The sequence below is a fragment of the Lontra canadensis genome, unplaced genomic scaffold, assembly GCF_010015895.1.
Source record: "Lontra canadensis isolate GAN:19392208 unplaced genomic scaffold, GSC_riverotter_1.0 scaffold82, whole genome shotgun sequence".
NCBI lineage: Eukaryota > Metazoa > Chordata > Mammalia > Carnivora > Mustelidae > Lontra > Lontra canadensis.
Window position 1 is genome coordinate 7,222,518 of NW_022631076.1, and position 15,151 is coordinate 7,237,668.

Here is a 15,151-nt window from a genome sequence, read left to right on the forward strand (position 1 = left end):
TTCGGTACTAATCATGGTTTCAGGGATCCACTGGGGGTCTTGGAACATCTCCTCAGACAAAGGAACAGAATGCTCTACTTCTACACCTCAACATAGACTGAACAACCAACGAATATGAATTTCTAGTACCTCATATAAGGTCAAGATCTTTCAGAGGACCTTGCAAATAATCTACTTTGGAGACTTTCCTTGCCAGAGGAAGCCAAAACTGAAAGTTTTAGCAAAACTGAGAGGCCCTTACCAAGTTCTAAGTCTAGAACTGCCTTTCCTCGATGTTTGCATTCATCTTCTTGCGTAGGGAAGGACAGGGAGAGAGGCTCTAAGAAACCTGTGCACCTGCCTTTACCAGAGAATTGCTACACCAGTGGTGGGTCTGCAGTGTGAATGGTTAAGAATGAGGGAAACATTACATGTTTCCCCCACTGTCTGAAGTTAAATGTTCTGTAAAACCTTTTGTAAGCTGGAAAGTCATAAAGAAGCAGTTAAAAAGTGTAAATCCTCCTCTGATTTGTTTTGGTTAACAAAACAGGTAGTAAAGTGGGGCTTTCATAAAAGCAAAGTGGAGCAAAGCAAACTATTGGATAGTAGAGGTAATCGTCTTCCATTTTCCCGGCTAAGCACTTGGTTTGGCTGGCAGCTCAGGTATGATGGCATGTTGTTCTCTCTATACTGGATCTTAACAAAGAATTCCATAGCAAAGCAGGTTTTTATCAAGAGTAAAGAAGGCTAGGGGCCCCTGAGTGGCTCAGTGGGTTAAGCCTCTGCCTTCGGCTCAGGTCATGATCCCAGGGTCCTGGGATCAAGCCCCACATCAGGCTCTCTGCTCTGTGGGGAGCCTGCTTCCTCCTCTCTCTCTGCCTGCCTCTCTGCCTACTTGTGATCTGTCAAATAAATAAATAAAATCTTAAAAAAAGAAAAGGCTAGGATAATCAGGTTTTGAAAATAGGTACAGGTATGTTCTTACACTTCAGAATTTGTAAATTTATTTCTTAATTAATATGTAATATTTGTTTCACGGGTACAGGTCTGTGATTCATCAGTCTTAAACAACACCCAGCGCTCACCATAACACATATCCTCCCCAATTATTCTTATCAGTGGCTCCCTTAGCATGAAAACCAGACAGTGGTTCTCAAAATACTACCAACTCCCCCCCCCCCCATTCCCAGTCCCACTTAAATTTCTACTTCTATCATTCCAAAACTTTTTGTAAATAAGTGAGACTAGGGGTGTTTATACTATATAGTGAACATCTTTTTCATGACCGTATACTTCCACAACATAATTCAGCTGCAGTAAACTTGTTTCATGGCTATTCCATACCTTCCGGTTTCCTGTTAGTGATTGAGTAACTGGGCAGTGGGGCACTGATCAATTAGGAAGGGACATTGAAAAACCTACTGAGACTGCATTTAATAAAGATTAAGAATAGCTGTTTTCTTGGGGGGCCTGGGTGGCTCAGTCAATTAAGCGTCTGACTCTTGATTTTGGCTCAGGTCATGATCTCGGTCATGAGATGGAGAGCCTGCTTTAAGATGTTCTCTCTGCCCCTCCCCCACCAAAGAAGACTAGCTGTTTTCTTTAAACTGCCATACTTTCCTTCTTGGATATCTTAGAGTGATTATTCCCTTAAAGGATCTTCAAGCTGACCATGAGAAATAATTAAAAACGTGAAAGAATTAAATTTTCTTGCTATTTGGGATTTTCCATGCTCCCTTTGTATTAATGTTTATCTCCTTTTACATTTTAAAAGTAACATTTATACACCAATGCAGGAGACCTTAGAGAAGATAAACATTTAGATACTTTAAATAATAAGTAGAATTCACCAATGAGAGGTGGGAATTGGTAGGCCAAAGAGGAAAACAGCTGAAGAGAAACCATAGATCTCTAGCCCTTCAGGGTGTTCTGGAAAGGTCTCATGGAAGACAGAGGTGTTGAAACCTGATGCCTTTGTGTTTTAAAATTATAAATCTTCAATCTCTCTAAGAGTGTACATAAATAACTTATTAAACATGAAAGTCTTGAGAAGGACCTATGAGGGGCCCCTGGGTGGCTCAGTGGGTTAAGTCTCTGCCTTCAGCTCAGGTCATGATCTCAGGGTCCTGGGATGGAGCCACACATCGGATCGGATCGGGCTCTTTGCTCAGCAGGGAGCCTGCTTCCCCTTCTCCCTCTGCCTGCCTCTCTGCCTACTTGTGATCTCTGTCTGTCAAATAAATAAATAAAATCCTTAAAAAAAAAAAAGACCTATGATATTCAGCTGAATATACAACAAAAAACTGAAAAGAACTGACTTGGTACTAAGAACCTTGCTAGTTTGAAATGGGAAAGGAAGGCCAAGATTATATAAATCTTTGTTCAGAGCCTACCAACGCATTTCAATGTTTACCCAAAGTGTCTAGCAGTGTTATGCATAATTTATTGCATACATTAATACTGAACACCAAGATAGGGGAGGTCAGTCTCACCATCTTAAAGGCTGTACAAAACCTCAAAATATAGGTATGACTGACCTATGCCCCAGCAACAGATGGATGGCCTGTTAAATTAGAATGCTCTTGGATAAGTCAACAGTAGTTAGCCTCTACTAATTGAAACATGAGAAGGCTTTTAAAATGTGATTCTGGCACTGTAAGAATGCAATAATTAGTATTTAAAACCAGGAAATAAATGTTGGTATTTCCCTTTCAAAGTGCCAAGGCTCGTATCTTCCATGACATTTCCCAAGATCAAAAGCAAACAGTGGAACTTTTGACATTTTCTGTTGCTGCAATTTCAGGGGAATTACCAAGACATCATAACAAGTGACCTGAATGGGGTAGTGATTTCAGGACTACCTGAGTCATAGATGTAATGCGCTGAAATAGGGAAACCAGGCATTGTACTCTAAAGACCGATTTACAACTAGGCAAATAAGATTTCAAAAAGGATTGGTAGCTTGTGGATTTTGCTAATGATGATGTATGTGTAAATGACCTTTATTTAAAGTCTTCGAGGTTCACTGTTGGGTGACAGAAGAATATGATAATAGAGTTCATAAGAAATAGCCATGCCTATTAATTATTAAGACATGGTTAATACCACTTGTGAAGAAAAGTCTTCTGAAAGTAAGACTTTAAAACCACAGAGAAAAACAGGAAAGATGGACTAATTCATTTCTTCCATGTTGGTAGAGTCTGCAAGAACTTGCTGGAAATAATTTTAAGAATTGCGTATGTGTGAAAATAATTGTGTGGGTGTCTGAAAGCCGCTCTTAAAGCTACTTGCTTAAAACAGTTTGTACTACTACCTCAGCTGAGGACTTCTTTTCTGTATCCAACTATTGTCAGAACAGATTATGAATGGGTTCTTGGTGGGGTTTGGATTCAGTGGAGCTTTCCTCCGCTCAAATTCCATATGTTACCGAATTTGTACTTCTTGGAAAGTACATTCTTCTTTCCACACGTGTGAAGTCACCAGTGGTACGGCTTAGGATGTTTCTTTCTAATTCTGGAAGTCCCAGTTGTCTAGGAGCTAGACATACCTTCCGAGATTGTCTTTTCCATACATGACAGAGGTTCCAATTCTGAGAAGCACAGTCTCATTCTGAAGTTGAGGAAGCACACCCCCAGTGTCTCCTTTTCCTGGTCTACCCCAGTGGCTTCTCCTGATCCACACGAAAACCAAACCAATCTTATTCTCAGGCCTAGAAGCTTTCAGTGAGGACTCTGGAGTCAGGATCTTATTTTATGTTTTCTCTTCCCGAGCAGGTGATTCCTACTGCTTTCTGGAAAATACAGCTTCAGGTCAAAAGATCATGGTCAAGGATTACAGAAATGGTCCTTTCGCTTTTACTTTCTTTACTAATAGATCAACCTTGCTTTTGTTATTCCATTTCCTCAACCCTTTCAGTGACCTCCTTCAGCCCTTGACCCTACTTCTTTTAACTTTGCCAGGAATAACATTCTTCTGCCTTCCCTTCCATCACCACTATTTGGACACCCTTCGGTATATCTTTCCAGGTAAAAGAAAGAATCAAATGGACTCCAAGTCTGTCTCTCTGAGGCCTTGAAATCCAAGGAGAACACTGACAGGAACTGAGCATGCCACCTTGTAGACGACATCTCATTTTTTTAGTCCTGTCCCGTGCTCGCCTGGTCATTTCATCCTGGAAGCTGCTTCTGGACTGGGCCCACAAAGCTTATTTTTCAGCTTTGGATTCTGTTTCAATTCAAGCTCCCTTCTTTTCCGGTTTTTACCGAGGGCATCTCATCCCATATTTTGCAGACTGTATACTTTGAGTCTCATCTTCTTTATCTGTAAAGTGGGAATGATTACCTGTGAGGAGGACATGAAACTCCAAAAACAAAGCTCGAGAGGTGCTGGGAGGGGACTAATAGGCGTTTCTGGGTCGTATCCCTCATATTCTGCTGCTTCTTAAAACCCAGCCCAGCTCTGGGAAAACAGGAAGTACTGGTAAAGAGCAATGTAAACCAAAAGTAAAAAGCCTGCGGGTTTTAAAACACTACCTTTAGTTGGGTGACTCAGTCAGTACAAAGTGAACTCAGGTGCTTAATCTTACTTCGTTTTACCGCAGCCCTAGGGGTGCAGGCACGGACCCTTCTTTCCATTCTGCGGGGAAAAAGCTGAGGCTTAAAAGTTTAACTAGCTTAAGGTAAAAATGAAAATCCCCAAATCTAAAAGCATCTTCAGAAAGATTATTACGACTGAGATGTGAGCATTTTCCATTGAACTCTGGTTCCAGAATTCCTGGGCTCCCCAACCAAAGATTTCACTAGCACTTCTTAATACAACAGGGTTACTTTGTATTCTCAACCTGTTGTGACCAGGAAGGACCTGGGCTGGGCTGAGGCGCTAATTCTTATTTCAGAATTGATGTGTGGACTCCTATTGGGTACCAAAGTGCTCTGCCAGCAACTGAAAAGTCAAAAATTGGCCAGAACTGTGTTCAGGTCGCAATTTTTACTTAGATTAATTTCATCTTGAAGGCCCTAGGATGAACAGATATTGGCTCTGCCAGATACCTTCGTTGACTTTCTGAGGAATTAGTCTTTCCCTAATCATGGAAACTTCCCTTTGTTTAGTGCTTTATAGTCTCTTAAATGTAGTTTGCCTTATCCTAGCGGGAAAAAATGGAGGGGGGCGCCTGGCTAGCTCAGTCAGTAGAGTGTGCGACTTTTGATCTCAGGGTTTTGAGTTGTGGCCCCACAATGGGTGGAGCGATTACTTAAAAATAAAATCTTTTTTTAAAAATGAGAGATGGGCCTCATCTACTACTGGTATGTGATGCCCTTTTTTTTTCTGGACCCCACTGCAACCTCCAACTGCTTTCCCATGCTGCCCCTCTCATGTCTATAGCTTTTTCACGTCTGACCAAAGATCTGAAGTCAGTCCACTGATCTCTGAGTATCAAGTCAGAATCCAGTTTCTCTAACTTAACCTTGTATGTTATGACTGCTGAAGCTGTCCTCATTGAGAAGAGGATTCCTCTCCCAAGGATATTTGCAGGAATTCTCATTTGCCGCCAGATCCCAGAATTGTAAATCTATTTGCTTCCCTCCCTCCCCTCATCTGGGTGGGTGAACCCCAGCTTCTCCCTTGTTTCCACCTCAGCACTACTGACATTTCGGGCAACAACTGGGCGGGGGAGAGCTGGGGCTGTCCTGTGTGTTGCAGGATGTTTAGAAACATCCTTGCTCTCCAGCTACTTGTTAATCATACAAACACATACACACATCCACACACACACCCCCAGCAGCAGCAATCCAAAACGCCTTCAGACATGGGCAAAATTGCTCCACTGGAGAACCACTGCTTTAGATAAACATCTGACCAAGCCCTCATTTAGCCATTTAGTCAACCTGAGCAAGTCCTAAGTATTAGACATTCTATGGGCAAGTAACAAAACTTTTTAAATAGTTAAAACAGCCACCATTTATGAGTATTTGAGTGAAGCATGCTCTGAAGTATTTAGTCACCTTTAATCCTTAAATTCTGCAAGGGAAGTACCCCCTCTTTTTCAGGGGAGAGGCCCATCTCCAGTGAATGCACCTGCCTGAGGCCACACACTGAGGGGCAGCACCGGTGGGATTCCGAGGTCCCCCTTCACCCCTGCTCTCTACTGCTTCCTTCCCCTTGAGCGGTTTGCCTTCCAAATGGGATAAGCCTCAGGCCCCCTTCTTTACGAAGCCTCCTCTCGGCCTTTCTGGGGACTCCGAGATCTCTCCGCTGACAGATGGCAGACCGCTGTGCCCCAGCGGCTTGCTTTGCTGCTCACCAGATCCTCCCTTGGTTGCATTTGGCGCCTAGGATCGGTGTCCATGAGGCTGGCAGCTGCATCAAGTTTCCTTGAAATCTATTTGGTCAAAGATACTATGCTGTTCGTGGAACAAACAAGGAAGGACTAAGCGGCCTGAAAAAAACCCACATTCTGGGTGCTAAAATTTTATTTGAGAAGTTAGGACATCTGCACTTTTCTGAGAAGTCTCATTTTTCTGTGGCTTATCCCTTTGACCCTGGTTCCATGAAGGAAGCAGAGGTCTTCAGGAACATCACTTCTAGGCCCTGGGAGGGGACGGGGGCCGCTATCTTACTTTTGCAAGGCTTTGTAAGATGTTCTTGGTTCACCTTCCTCCATCAAAAGATGGAAAAAGATCCCTAAGTGTGACTCCTTGGTCCCTTTTGCCAGAATGATGTCCAGGGTCACCGAGGCAAAGTCAGACTCAAAGTGGATGACTGCTTTAAGCTGCAAGCCCAAAACTACTTTGAAGCCTTGCGTTTAATCTTGATCAATGAGCAATTTGCATTTTCTGAAACATCCATATTTGATATTAAAATGACTTAACTCCCCACATGTACTTCTAAGAGTGAAATCAATGCGCCTGGGTGCATGTTTCTCACATACCACATACCCCTGGGGTTGGTGTGTTCATTCGAGGCAGGTGGACTCGAGATCTTTAGGAACCCTTCATGCACTCTCTGTCTATAAAACGGCGTCATGAGAAGAAATCCTCCGGCTTCACAACAGATGATTTTCCTTGGGTTTCTGGGAGCCCCTTTTCTTGGGCATCAGCGAATGGATTTCCCCGTGGTCAGGCTCTGCAGGGGCCTCATAGGTGGCCGGGCTTGCCATTGCTTCTGAACACAAAAGAGGAACAAAAAGCTCTGGACTTGAGTAACAGTCTATTTTGATCAGGAAAGATGGCACAAATGGGGGAGATGCCAACAGAGTACAGCAGGGGACAGGAAGCCTGAGGCAAGAAAAGAATCTCTCTCCAACTCAGGTCTCCAGACTTCGGGGCTTCCGGTCTCCCCAGTGCCTCACCTTCTCTTTATGACTTCATTCCAGGAAGAGTTCCTTCTGTCATTGAGTTTGACGCCTCTGCCAATCCTCTGAAGTAGGGCAGTTCCGCCATTTTGCAGATGAGGGGGGAAACGAGTCTTGGTGAGGTTGCAGAACTGAACCCCAGGAGATGCTGATCCCAGAACAGACTGGGGAAGCTGAGCCCATGCTGGCCACTGGGTCGGCACAACCCCCCCGGGGGGGCCAACCTGAAACCTACCTTTTCTCAATACTTTTCAGCATTTAAAGGTCTCTGAATTCATAGCTTATTAACTATGGTCCCAAAATTCCCCTGGGTGTAAAGTACTTCATCCATAGAAAGTACCTGTCTATTCCATGGTGTTCATAATAATCAGACACTGCTGGCATCTGTGTATCTCCTTCCAGCGCCTGTGGGCACCACACCAGGGGTTCACACCCTATAGCCTATTATCCGCAAGGCCAGCCTGACCCCCTTAGCAGATACAAAGCCTTGTGGTGCCTCTTTTAAGATGGAATTAATCCTACATTGCTGCCTCCACTCCCGTCATTCCCAAACACAAGCCTGTGCTTTGACGCCTTGGGGCCTCAGGAGGAGTTGGGCCAGGGGAGGACTGCTAGCCCCACTCGCACACCAGTATGGAGCGAAGGAACCGCACTGTTGGCACTGGGAGGCCAGGCTGGTGGTATAGTCTCCAGCTTCCACAGTGAACCCAAGCGGTGGGCTGGCCACGCGGAGGGGTCGCACCCCACAGAACCGTCCCCAACACTCCCAAGTGTAGAGGGGGATTTGCATATCATTTCAGAAAAGGGGAGGAGACTGGGGAGAGGACAAAAGTGTGTTCATTCTGAGACTGACCAGAGGGGGAGATCAGAGAAAAAGGTGACCTTCAGTCCAGCAGCCAAGCCCTTGACTGGAGGGCCCAAGCAAGACAATATGGCTCCATAAGGCTTCTGGCCTTGGGTGGGGGTAAGGACCAGGGTAAGGACGGGGTGACCACTAGTCCTGCCGGCAGCCCCTTTCCACCAGGGCCAGCTGGACCTGGCCAGGCGGAGGAATGGGACTCTGGGGGCGGCAGATGGAAACTCTGGGCCAGGATGAAGCCTCAGGAAATGTTTCCACCCCCTCCTGGTCCCCACTATTTCCCAGGCCTCTCCTTGGCACCAGACAACCTCCATGGTTCCCTCCCACCAGCATTTGTCAGCTGGGTCCAGTGCTTGGCCTGGAGAAACAGACACACGGAAAGGACTCTGTCCTTGGCTAGCCGGGTCCTCCCCTCCCACTCACATCTCCCCTGGGGCTTAGGAAACAGAACTTCAGTGCATTCTTCTAATGCTGATTGAATTCCTTCCTTCTAGGCAGCTTTGTGTGCCCTTGGCACAAATGAGAAAAAGAGCAGGAAGGGTTTAAAATAGCACACAACTGGCCAATTCACTCTGCCAGCATGGGCTAGTTATTATAAACAAGAAAACCCAGGTGATGCAATTTGTCACAACTGTCTTTGGCCCGGGCTCCGGTGTGGGTTTGCATTTTTAAGAGCACACGTGTCCGTTAGCCAAATGGAAACAAACATACTAGCCGCATGTTCGGTGGCCCACTCCAGGGCCAGTGCGGGGCGTGGCTGCACTTCGCCCGGCAATGGGTTTCGGTGTCCGAATAAAACGTGGTTGTCATCCATTCCTGGCCTCGGGCCCCCTCAGGTGACCTGGGACTTGTGATCATCAGGTGCTGTTGAAATCAGCTATTTCTAGGAACCGGAAACTGGGACTGCCATAAAAGGAAGCCACTTCCTGGAGTTTTTCTTAAAGGCACGTTGGACAGAATCTAGACAGGGCCGCCTCAGGCCAGAGTCTCCTGATTGCAAGGAAATGCTTTACGGTGGACCCGCAGCACTCCTAGGGAGCTCCTCCCCAGACTTTTGAGAGGGCCTGTGTCAGGAGTATAGAGCCGTCATTTATAAAGGAAGTTTTACATCACTTTATTAGTTATTACATCTGTTCTAACAAGAGAAGAGGGAGCCGTCCTGGGATGAGGCTGCTTGTCCGTCCGCTAGATTCACTCAATGAGCAGCAACCGCGTAAGTCGGTTCTGTGTCTCAGCAAAATGACAAGCGGACAGCCGGGGACCTTCCGGGTGGTTTGGGAATGACTGAACGTCAACGGCACAGATGCCACGGGTCTGCCACAGTCTTGTTGCCAAACCAAGCATCTTGACTGGGGATGGATGAGAACAGCATTGCGACACTTGCGGTCCCTTCTGCTCCCTTCGCCTGGAGAGGAAGTAATGTACCTTATCAGGATTCCAGAGCCTGGCTGATCTTTGCACTTGAGTGATGCTTTAGATCACAAAGCATTTTAGATCACAAAGCATTTCACAGCTATTATCTCCCCGTTTGAGGCCAAGAGGGCAGATTCTGAATGGATGAGAAAAGCACCAGGACGGGAGGAGCCGTTTCGCTCAGATGACATAATTATTAGTTAGTTGAAGCCAGAATTAGAAACTCCAGTCTGCTCTTTCACAACCTGGGGGCTCTTTGTTCCTCGGCTCTAATTTTCCCCACACCTTCTCCTGGCCGAGTCAGCCGGAGGGAGCCACTTGCCGTGGATAGGCGTCTAGAGTCTGCCATGAAGGACTTCATCTCTGCTGCTTAAGACAGGAGAGTCAATTAAAGTTCAAATGCCCCTGGAAGGAGGGATCTAAGTCGGGGATCGGCACACTTTCTCTGCAAAGCACCAGATAATAGGTAGTTCAGGTTTTTCTGGCCATCTGTCCTCTGTCACCCCTCCTCCAGCCCTGCCTGTAGCGTGAAAGTGGCCCAAGACTACACAACGAGGGAACAAGGCCCTATTTATGGACACTGACATTTGAATTGTGTGACTGTCACATGTCACAAAATATTACTTTTTTTTTTTTTTTTTTTTAAGAATTTCACACCATTTCAGGGTGTGAAAACTCTTCTCAGCTCACGGGCCATGCAAAAGCAGGCAGAGGGCCAGACCTCTGCTCTCAGAGGTCCTGGGTCGGTAGCTGTGCGTGGCCGGGTAAAGGCTCAGATGAAAGCATGAGGTGGGGAGAGCCCAGGAGACCAGCCAGTGCCCCAGGCATCCCGGGAGGCAGGGTACAGACAGGTGGCCCTTGCTGCCTCGATGCCGTCCCCTGGGTCCATCTCAAAGGAAGCGGCTGCCCACTGGCCAGCTGTGCAGCCACTGAACCCGGGACATTCGCTGCAGCTTCTCGGGCCTTAATGCCGGTGTCGGTCGGCCAGCCTAGTGGGGAGCCGGCCGCGTCCACCCCGCCCCGCGTGCAGAGCTGCGCCCGGATTCAGCTTTTCTTCTCACGCCATCCTTCTGTGGGGGTCCTTGCCTCGCTTGCCTCCATCAACGAGGATGAAAGGTCAGATTGCTCCATGTTGCGGTGACATTTGAGGGGTTTCATTATGGATTTGCTGTTTTTAAAATATAAAAGCCCCTTTGAGGAGAAGGCTGTCGCTGTAGACACAGTAGGTATCGAGTATAAGGCGCTATTGTCCTCAAAGCACTTCTTATGATCTCACCTGGTTCTCCTGAGTGGAGTGAAAAAGGAGATAGAATTAGCACCATTTTACAGATGGAAAAACTGAGGCTCAGAGCACTAAAATGACCTTACCAACACAAAGAAGGAGGGCAGGATCTGCTTCCAGATCTGAGTCCAAAGCCCTGACTCGGTGGCCTTTGGCACAGCAGGTTGCCTCTAGGAAGGAAGGTAAGCAGAGAAGGGCTCCAGTAGGGACCAGGAGCCTTGTCTGGACCCAGACCCCTCCAGCCTCAGCCTCCCCTTTGTCTCACTGTGAGCCCTTAGGCAGGGCAGCCACTTTGTGATTCTTCTGCTGCTTTGCCTGGAGGTGGAAATAGGCTTCCATCTACTGGCAGTGCCTGCTGCCCGCCAGCCCTTACCTCCCTCTCCCTGCCTCCCCCAGAAGCACAGTCTCCAGGGAGACCCACCCTGAGCCTCAAAGCCATTCTGCAATGAAAACCTCTCCTAGAGAAGCTTTTCTTTTTTTTTTTTTTTAAGATTTTATTCATTTATTTATAAGAGAGAGAGGGAAAGAGCACAAGTGGGGGACGAGCAGCAGGGAGGGGAGGAGAGGGAGAAGCAGACACTGAGCAGGGAGCCTGACTCGGGCTCCATCCCAGGACCCTGCGATCATGGCCTGAACCACCGAAGGCAGATGCTTAACTGACTGAGCCGCCCAGGCACCCCTCCCAGAGGGGTCTTTACTGTTCTTTGTTCTTATATACTTATTAGTTCATTGTCTGACCTGCACTCAGCACTCAGGATTTCCATGTGCATGAATGAATGAGTTAATGTCTCTCACCTTCATGTACCCGGGGAACCCGGGATAAGTTCTCCAAGTTTAGCTTTCAGTGCAGTAACCCACATGTAGCCAGACTGAAGCAGTCCGTAATAAGGTGGCAGGGGAGCAACCCAAGGGCCTGGCACTCTGCACACATTCCCCACATCCCTGGTTCCATCCACAGCGGGCGCCCTCATCACCCATGGCTCAAGGCCAGCGGCTGGCCATAAGGATTTGGACCCCAGTCTTGAGAGCCCACACTGTTTTCACTGGCTCCTCATGGGCACTATGCTGTGGGTAAAGGAGGCTCATAATTACCCCTAAGGACAAACCCTGGGCCCTGTGAGGAGAGCTGAGGAAGGAAGGAGCGCAGGCCCCCTCACCCCACCCCAGCCCCTACCCTAGCAGGCTAGCAGGCCAGCGCCTGTGCCTGGCCACACTGGGGGCTCAGCTGCTCCCTGCAGGCTGCGTGCCACGGGCTGGAATTCTAATATTCTTCATTGGCAGCCAGGGTAGGCAGGTGCAGAAAACTGACCTGATAGCACTGCTTCCCTCTGAAGCACACGGCCTAGGGATGGATGTGATGGGGGCCCCGTTTATAAGGGACACTGACTCTTTACCTCCTAGCCTGAGCTTGAAATCCTGCCATCAGAACTACATCCCTTGGTGTGTTACTGCTTCTGGTTTTCAAGAGACTCCCTGGAAAAATGTTTAAAAAAAAAAAAAAAGAAAGAAAGAAAAGAAGTTGGCTGTGAATATTTGTGGGAGGAAGCCCAGAGCAGAGGGGAATAGGGGAAAACCACCATTCTTTGCCAGGGCCCAGACCTCCGCACCAGGCCTTTGCCACCGGATGAGAGATGCGGGACTCAGCCCCATCTTTGCCCTATTTGCTATGAGTGCAAGGGACAGGGGAGCAGTGTGAGGCCTGAAAAACCCCCCTACCCCCGCCACACACACACTGTTCACAGCTTCCTTCTCAAGTCCCCCCAGTGCTGACCACAGCTTCCTCCTCCTGCCCGCCCCCCAGCAGACCACCCCACCCAGCTCCTGCCCCCGCCCCTTCCCCCAGGGGTAGTTCAGTTCCTCCTCCAGTACCACCCTTCTCAGAGGCAGCAAAAGAGTGGAAAAATAAGATATTTTTGTCCCGTTGCACAAAGTTTACCTTATTGAAGATTTGAGGTCAAAAGCTAGCGAGTCCCTGCAGGGATGCCATCAGATCTCTGCAACATCACAGCCTGAGAGTTCCAAGCCCTGTGTCCTCAGGTAAGGTAAGTAGGTGGGCTCTAAGCCCCTTACCCCGCACCTGTGCCCCAGGCAGCTGAGCCGTCCCTTAGCGCTGTTTCTTGCTCCCCCCCTTTCCAGACATGGTTGCAAAGCCAGGCTTCAGGCTAAAGGATCTGTCTCTGTGGGAGACTTCCAGGCTGTGTGGCCAGCTGGGCGGTGGCTATCCATGGTCTTCAGGGCGACCCTGGTCTTCACCATGAGGCAGGCTGACGTGGCCTAGCGTCGGCCTGCTTCCCCTTGGGCTGGGCCCACTCCTGTAGACCCCACAGGCCCCAGATGCGGCAACAGCACCTGGGGACCTGTTAGAAGCCCAGACTCTCAAGTCCCACCCCAGAGGGAGTGACTCGGAAACCCTGGAGGTGGGCCCAGCGACCTGTGTTTTAACAAGCCTCCTGGTAATTCTGAGGCACCTCCAGTGTGAAAAACTAGATCAGCCATCCTCGAGTGTTTGAGCTGCCTGCCCACCCTTACCTGCAGACAAAGCGCTGTTCACGCCTCCACATCGGTTCTCTTTGTCTTATTTTACATGTTGTATCTATTTACGTACACATTACTTTTTCCATATAAGGAAAAACATCTGCAAAAAAGATTGAAAAGGGTGCAATCAAGATGAAATTAACAGTATTTGTAAGTGTCTTACTTTTCTCTGGTGATCAGGCCACGGTGGACATCAGCGCCTATGGATGTAAAGTCCCAGCGGTTTGGCCATCTCCTGGTCAGATCTGTGGGAAGCTCTGTGGTTTAACCTCATAACCTGGCTCACTACAAGCTCCCGCAGAGGTGAGAAAAGTCAGTTCTGCCATCCAAGGGCCGCTCACGCTGATTTCCAAATCACGGTCCTCTCCAGTCCCAGGTTCCCTTACAAGGATGACTTAAAGCCACCTGTCATTTTCCGAGTTAGCTTACTTGAGTGTAGAGAATCGAATCTCTCCCCTTCAGCGGGCCTGTGGCCGTTGCCCCAAGCTGCAGGCCCCACTTCTCCCTCAGGGCTCCCCTCCCTCACGACCCTCAGGGGTCAGGGGCCAGGGGCCAGGGGCCAGAGTTCATAGGCATTTGATGTTGATAACGCTGCACAGCTTTCTCTTTTCCCGAAGGCAAACATTAAACAGACTAATGGTTCCTTTCCCGGACCCCACAGAGGATCTTCCACACCCTCTGGAATGTGTGTACCTGGCTTTGCCGACCCTGCCCCAGACTGAACACAGCACTCCTCCTCTTTCCCAAAAAGCCCCATGGAGACCTCTGAAGGGACGTCATCTTCTTAAGGACCCACCAGGAGCTGTAGGGTCCACCTAAGGAAGGCTGTGCCCGGTGGGCCTCAGGGGGCCACCCATCCGCCTTCACTCCATGACCCGCTCTCCCTGACTCTGTTACCAGCCAGGAGGTCCCACATGGGAGCCAGGGGTCTCAGCCACCCGCAGCAGGCAGCCCCCCCGCCCGCGGGCCCCCGCGGGCCCCCTGCACCTGCCTCAGCGCCCCGCCCCGCTGGTCCACAGAGGGGGGGGGCGGGGCGCTGGTGAACGGGGGTGGGGCTTTCCCTGTGGGGGCAGGTCCCAGCTGGCGACCAAAGCAGAGGGAGGGGCTGCTGCCTCCCTGGGGGGCTGCAGGGTGGCATTTCTGAAATTTCATTTCCTGTCACCATTCCGCGGCAGGTGTTTCTGTTTTTAAGTACGTCTCCAGTTGCTAATCCGGTCGTGTGAGGCGCTAGTTTTTTCCAAGGACCCAACTGCTATTTTTTCCTCCGGGGGAGGCGCGGTCAGCAGCCAGTTCCCAGCCAGGATCCGCTGTGTGGCAGAGTCCCCTCCCTGGGCCAGCCCCAGCCCAGAGACCTGGGGACACGCCAGACAGCTGGGGAGCCCCAGTGGAGCGGGGAGCATTCCCTCGGGCAGCTCAACCGCCCTCTGGGTTTTGGTTGCGTTGCACACATCACGCGCACCTGGCCCCACCCAGGGAAAGAAAAATAAAAACAAGCCAGGCCCATGCACCTTCTGGGGACCCAGCCCCACGGGGCCTTAGAGTAGCGGGGTACAAACGCGCACCAGAGAGAAGCAGATGGAAAGCTGCTCACAGGAAAGCCAGAACCTCAAATCCATTGACTTGGGGTTTACAAACACCCTGAGAAGCACCAGATATATTCCGAAGATCCCTGACCCCTCCATGAGAATTTCAGTTTTCCTTTGAACAAAAATCTTAAAAATCAACGTAAACA

At 49.0% G+C, this 15,151-nt stretch overlaps 2 long non-coding RNA genes across 4 annotated transcripts; one reads left to right on the forward strand and one right to left on the reverse strand.

Moving 5' to 3' along the window:
* Positions 1-9,297: 9,297 nt before the first annotated feature.
* On the reverse strand, positions 9,298-12,880 carry LOC116882217. 3 transcript variants are annotated; one of them, XR_004385584.1, is made up of 4 exons: positions 12,821-12,866; positions 12,279-12,357; positions 10,971-11,054; positions 9,298-9,594 (listed from the first exon to the last, which is right to left on the reverse strand). It is a non-coding gene; the product is annotated as an uncharacterized LOC116882217 (long non-coding RNA). The 3 variants fall into 3 exon arrangements; XR_004385585.1 differs by lacking the exon at positions 9,298-9,594 and adding an exon at positions 10,679-10,770; XR_004385586.1 differs by lacking the exon at positions 12,279-12,357 and having other exon boundaries at positions 12,821-12,880.
* On the forward strand, positions 12,843-14,233 carry LOC116882216. The gene is made up of 3 exons (XR_004385583.1): positions 12,843-12,926; positions 13,600-13,722; positions 14,037-14,233. It is a non-coding gene; the product is annotated as an uncharacterized LOC116882216 (long non-coding RNA).
* The last annotated feature ends 918 nt before the right edge of the window (positions 14,234-15,151 follow it).